The sequence below is a fragment of the Oryctolagus cuniculus genome, chromosome 18 (genome assembly GCF_964237555.1).
Source record: "Oryctolagus cuniculus chromosome 18, mOryCun1.1, whole genome shotgun sequence".
NCBI lineage: Eukaryota > Metazoa > Chordata > Mammalia > Lagomorpha > Leporidae > Oryctolagus > Oryctolagus cuniculus.
Window position 1 is genome coordinate 2,355,823 of NC_091449.1, and position 6,541 is coordinate 2,362,363.

At 50.8% G+C, this 6,541-nt stretch overlaps 1 non-coding gene across 1 annotated transcript; it reads right to left on the reverse strand.

Annotated features, from left to right (window-relative positions):
• Positions 1-635: 635 nt before the first annotated feature.
• On the reverse strand, positions 636-707 carry TRNAE-UUC (transfer RNA glutamic acid (anticodon UUC)). The gene has a single exon. It is a non-coding gene; the product is annotated as a tRNA-Glu (tRNA).
• Between the last annotated feature and the right edge of the window lie 5,834 nt (positions 708-6,541).

Genomic DNA, 6,541 nt, shown 5'->3' on the forward strand with positions numbered 1-6,541 from the left:
TGTTTATCAAGAATATTGGCCTATAGCTTTCATTTTTGTTCTGTTTTGTCTGATTTTGGTATTCAGGTAATGATAGCCTCATAGGAGGAATTTAATAATCCATCCCTACAAGCCTCTCCCTGGGCCTGTGATAGGCTGAGACTTCTTGTCCTGTGTCCATGAAAGCCACAGTGCTGGATCACATCCAGAGCCCTCCTCCCTCTAAGGCCAGTGCAGCCTCGGGGTAGGACCAAAGCCCAGCCCGCTTTGGTCTGTCTGCGGCTGAGACCACCGCACTCTGCTGGACACGAAGCAGGTCAGGAGACTGTGTCTGCAAGGCACCAGCCTGGGGACAGGGGCCCTTAGGAGCTGCTCACGCTGGATTTTATCAACCCGGCACTGAGCCCTTGCGCAGTCCTGGATTCCTTGCTGTCTTCCCAAGGTTGTAGCAGGTGATGGAGGCAGCTCCTCACCTGCTCAGGAATCCTGACATAATCGCTCTGGCTTGTTAATCATATCTGTGTCATGCAAAGTACTAGGAAAGTGGCTTTGCCCAGGGTGAGGAAGGCAAAGTGTTTCTTAGGGCGGCTCACAAGTATAAAATGTCTTCCGCTATTCCGCCTCCCCCACAAAACATCTACAGTGAGACTTCCAGTTTCCCACACCGGGAGTCGAACCCGGGCCGCCTGGGTGAAAACCAGGAATCCTAACCGCTAGACCATGTGGGAGACGTGCTTTCAGTGCTGCCAAACACTCACTACAGCATCTAGTTTAGGGTGGAAAACCGCCGTTTCTGTGCTCTTAGAATCAGGAGTTCCGAGTTTCCTTGGGGACTCCACGGTGAGAGACCGCGGAGAGAGACGCTGAGCGGAAACAGGGGCGGCGCAGGGACGCTGGAAGACGGAGACTGTGGCGGGGCGTGCGTCCCGGTGGCGCTCGAGGGTCTCTGCCGGCAGGGGCTGGGGCTCGAGGGTCGCCAGGATCGGGGCTGGGGTCAGCCGGTCCTGTGGCCGCTCTGCCTCCAGGACCCGCCATACCCAAGCGCCCGGAGAGGGCGGGGAATGCAAAGGATTTTTGCAAACCAGCGCGACCCCAGCCCAGAGCTCCCGCGCACCTGTGGACGCGCCTGGGCGTCGCCCAGAGCCGTCGGCGCCCAGCTCCGTCCTTCTCCCCTCTCTGAAGTAGATAAAAACACGTCTTAAAAAGAGTGGTCTGAACATAAAGGAGTTTCCAGAGTTAAAGGAATAGCGCGCGCTTGCTGTGGAGCGACTCCAGGGGGAATTTTAAAGCATCCGTACCTCAGGAGGAGGCAGACCTTGGAAGCTCTGACTTTAACAAGAGTGGAAAGGGAACTGGCAAATGCGTGTCCGAGCGTGAACAGACCTAGCACAGGGACGAGAGGGTTTGAAAGGGCCTCGAAAGACCAGGAGAGTTCCAGGCGCAGAGCCCGAGGACGCGGAGCGCGCTCGGTGTTTGGGGCAAGACCGGGAGTTCACAGCACCCGCCAACCGCTGGATGGGTGAAGGAGGAGCCGCAGGACAGGCACAGCGGAATCCTATCCGACGCCGTTTGTGACAGCGCTGGTGGGGGGACAAGGATGCTAAGAGGAGTAAGGCAAGCAGAGAGACAAGTGCTGCCGAATCTCGTTTATAAAACCGAACTCATCCAGAGAGTGGAGTGGTGGTTTCCACGGCCTGGGCGTGCGTGGAGGACTGGGGAGACACAACTCAGTTAAGGAAGAACACGTTCAAGAGATTTGTGGTACACTGTGGTGACTGCAGTTAGTAAAATGAATTGTTCTTGAAAATGCCAAGAGCGACTTTAAGTGCTGTCATCACACACACACAAAATGGCATGTGAGGTGATGCATACATTAGCCATTCCATAGTATATTTATATAGATATATTTTTTTTCAGGCTTTCCTTTTTTTTTTTTTTTTGTTTGTTTGACAGGCAAAGTGGACAGTGAGAGAGAGAGAGACAGAGAGAGAGACAGAGAGAAAGGTCTTCCTTTGCTGTTGGTTCACCCTCCAATGGCTGCCACGGCTGGCGCGCTGCCAGGTGCTTCTCCTGGTCTCCCATGGGGTGCAGGGCCCAAGCACCTGGGCCATCCTCCACTGCACTCCCTGGCCACAGCAGAGAGCTGGCCTGGAAGAGGGGCAACTGGGACAGAATCCGGTGCCCCGACCAGGACTAGAACCCGGTGTGCCGGCGCCGCAAGGCGGAGGATTAGCCTAGCCTATTGAGCCGTGGCGCCGGCCTATATAGATATATATCAAAACAACACTTGTACATGATAAAAAAATATATGAACAACTTTTTGTCAAATTTCTTTAAAAATAAGTTTCTAAGATTTGATGATCTGAAGATAGCCATACTCTATGATATAGAAATTGGCCTCCCAGGGTCCTGCATTGTAGCCTAGAGGGTAAAGCTGCCACCTGCAAGGCCAGTATCCCCATATAGGTGAGGTTCTATGGGAGGGTTCCTGTCCCAGCTGCTCCACTTCTGATCCAGCTCTCTGCTATGGCCTGGGAAAGCAGTGAAGGATGGCCCAAGTCCTTGGGCCCCTGCACCCATGTGCGAGACCCAGAAGAAGCTCCTGGCTCCTGGCTTCAGCGTGGCCTAGCCCTGGCCATTGCAGCCATCTGGGGAGTGAAGCAGTGGATGGAAGATTCCCTCTCTCTCTCTCTCTCTCCTATGTAACTCTCACTTTCAAATAAACAAATAAATGTAAAAAAAAAAAAAAAGGAAGAAATTGGCCTCCCAGAGGTATATCCTGAGGGGAATGCATATGTCTGTGTACATGGATACAATTTAAATAATTTCCAGGGGCCGGTGCTGTGGCATAGCAGGTAAAGCCTCTGTTTGCAGTGGCAGCATCCCCTATGGGCACCAGTTCTAGTCCTGGCTGCTCCTCTTCCAATCCAGCTCTCTGCTATGGCCTGGGAAAGCAGTAGAAGATGGCCCAAGTGCTTGGGCCCCTGCACCCACATGGGAGACCCGGAAGAAGCTCCTGGCTCCTGGCTCCAGATCAGCGCAGCTCTGGCCATTGAGGCCAATTGGGGAGTGAACCAGCAGATGGAAGACCTCTCTCTGCCTCTCCTCCTTTCTCTGTGTAACTCTGACTTTCAAAAAAAAAATAAATAAATCTTTACAAAGATAATTTCCACAACTACATAGATTATAAGCTCTAAACAGAAACAGTTCAAATGTTATGACCCTATAATGTGAGTGGTCTGTATGTGTGTGTGCTACGCATATGGACAGTAAGCTCATAATTGCAAGTCTTATTAATTTATTGCACTTTCAATAGCTGCTTTGGAAAACCCCTAGAAATGTGATTGTGACATTAAAAAAAGGGACATGAAAACAAAGAACTGTCCATTGACTATAAACAAGATGAGGTGTGTCCATACACTGGAATATTGTTTAGCAATGAACAGGAAGAAAGTACTGATATACTCTGCAGTATGGGTGAACTTTGAATGCATGCTAAGTGAAAGGAGCCAGACACAAAAAGACCACATGTCATAAACTATCATTTATTGAATGCAATGACAGGAAAATCTATAGACAGAAACTAAATGCTAAGTGAGTGAAGATCAAGAAGTGGGTATGGAGAATAACTGCTAATGGGTAGAGAGTTTCAGTTTGGGGTGATTGGAATGTTCTGGAATTAGCTAATAGTGGTGAGAATGTTCTGGAATTATATAGACAATGGTAATGGTTGCCCAGCTCCAGATATACTAAAAGCCACTGAATTGTACACTTAAAATTGTATTATGCTGATGGCTGTTCAACTCTGTGAATTCACTGAAAATCATTTGACTCTCCACTTTAAATGGGTGAGCTTCGTGGCATCTAAATTATATATAAAGCAATCCGTTAAATATCAATAAAAATAATCACACTTCCCCTTTAAAAATAATGTTCATTTCTTTCCCACCAGCAGCCCCCTGTACCCACATCCTCACCCACAGGGGTAATTGTCTGGGCTCACAGGAAGCCCGTAAATGCCAGCACCTTCCCAGCTCAGAGCTCGGAGCCAAACAACCTCTTTTCCTTGTCAATCACCGGTCTACAGTATTCTGTCTTCAGTAACAGGCAACGGACCAGGATAAGCACAGAGGAATTTTTGCCTAACTCCCCAAAGCTAATCCATGGGAAGCCAGGACTGCAGTCCAGCACCTGACTCCACAGCTTCCACCGCCTTGCTTTAGTGTTGAGGTGAGATTTATGCTCTCCGTGTGAGTGCCTGGGTGGATAGTGATGCCAGTTATTCGTGCAGAGAGGAAATTAGAGGAAGAGCAGATTTGGAGAAATAAAGAAGTGGGTGTGGTGAAATAAATCAAGGAATGGGTATAGGTACTCTGATTTAGGCAGGCATATAGGATAAAATTGATTAGATTTGCAAGCTGGAAGACCATGCCTTCACCATGCCCCTGTGTGATCTTATTCCCTTACCTGACCACACCTGTGCGCCCACCTGCCAATCAGGCTAATTAACCACTCCCCTTAGGAAGTGGATTAAAGGCCCTAAACATGGTGGGCCTGGCACTTTTTTTTTTCCCCTCTTTGCCTTTTTCTCTCCTCTCTGCCCTTGATCCCCTTGCTGCCCGGCGCCTTTGGGGCTTGTGGCCTTGGGCCACCTGCTCCATGCTTCCCAGCCCGCACACTCCACGTGGCTGGCTCCTGGTGCTCAGTATGAATCCAGATCTAGCCCTCTCTCTCTTAGATAGGGCCCTCGCTCTCCTATGCACTTCTTTCACTGAATAAAAAGCTTAAAAACTTAACATGGGTTTATTTGAGCCAGGATTCAGAATTCTCTGAATTCGTGGCAAGAGCCCACACAGCTTATTGATTTCAGGTGTATTAATAAGCACATCTGTAACAACTGTCTTCCTGTGGCTTCTGTGCGATGCCCCCTTATATCTGAGTGCAGACAAGCCAGGGAGGCATGCGCACCTGTGGGGGGCGGGGGGTGGGCTTCCTTGCTGGAGCTCCAGCTTTGCAGGGTGAGTCAGCCTGTCCACAGCAGTTGCAGCCCAAGGTCTGGTGACTGCTTCTCACTCAGGAATGACACTGAGAACGCCCACTCTCCAGCGCTGTGGTGGCTCAGGCTGAGCGTTCAGTTCAGGGTCCACAGAGAGGTGAGGTTGCCTGATTGGGAGCACAACACAGACGCAGCTGTGCAGGTTCCCAGGGACCTCAGAGGCCTCCCTGAGCCAGCCCGTGTCCACCGGGACCCCTCGCACCTGCTGACACAAGTGAGCCCTTTCAGGAGTCTCAAATCAATTTAGCTCCACACAACAAACCATTCTCGCAAGGCTAAGAAAAGCCTCATTAAGTTGAAACTTCTGGTGGCTCCCCAGGGATGAGAACTCTGCTAACTGGCTGGGGGCCCAAGAGGATGTCAGCAAGGTCCCAGTGGTGAGAGGCTGGAGTCACTGCCTCCTTCTAGCCTCTTAGAGCCTGTAGGGAGCAGGGCCTGTGAGCTCGTTAGGAACCGGCAAGCTGAGGCTGGCCTGGGAATTGCAAAGAAACTTTTTGACCTGTTGAACTCACCTGGGAAGAAGCTGCTGATCTTGCAGCCGCTTTCCCCCTGGGGGCAGCAGCTCTGTCTTTGTCTTGAGCAAACAGGTTTCTCAGCTTGGCCTAGAGCAGCCACCACTTAGTCCCGAGTGTTTTGGCTCTGTGAACACCTGCTTCCTCTTCTAAAATAGGCTTGTGAGTGAGGATGGGTCCCTCTCTGATTCTTCAGCACATAGAATGGTGTCTTGCAGGCAGCACACTTCAATAAAAATGTGTTGAATAAAAGTGACTGAAGTGCTCTCATTGGAGCAGACTTTGTCCCTCAGGGACACAGGTTGCTACACCTGGTTTGAAGGCGTTCCTGGATTTCAGGGGCTGGAGGCCAGGACCGCAGGCAACATCCTGAAATTCCCAGGACTGCCCCTGGCAGCAAAGGAGGATTCAGACCCCTAAGGTGGATGGAGCTGAGGTGGGAAACTGGTCTAGAGTCCACCTCCCTCCGCTGGAGCAGAAGCCCGTAAAAACAGGCAATTTTTTGGCTTGACTTGTTCATTGCTGTGTCTCCAGCAAGCAGACCCCTTTTGTGGACACAGTCGGTTCTCCAAGAGAAGATGCTGAGTGTGTCAACAGCGAGATCCACCCACTCGCTTCAAAGTTCCCTTTCTCCTCTCTTCATAGACTTAGTGTTTGCTCAAAGCAGGCCCAGGATGTGCACTGCAGATTTGTGAAGGAGTTAAATCTGGCTGTTGCTTTAAGAGGTGCTCAATTCTGTGGCCAACAGGTCCCTGAAAAGGTGTCCCACACCACTAATCATCAAAGGCCGTGGAAGCCGTGGGTTCTTGTCCTCACTCAAGAAAGAATTCAGGCTTTGTTGGGGATAGGGCGTCCGTCAGAACGGAAGGGACAGACCCAGAGTGCCCAGTCACTCAGACTGGGGGAGAGCGAGGCTCCGTGGTTGAGTGGAGAGGATATACCAGGCAGGCCCAGCAGAGAGCAGAGCCCTGAGCCCGCAGTCCTAGTTTAGACC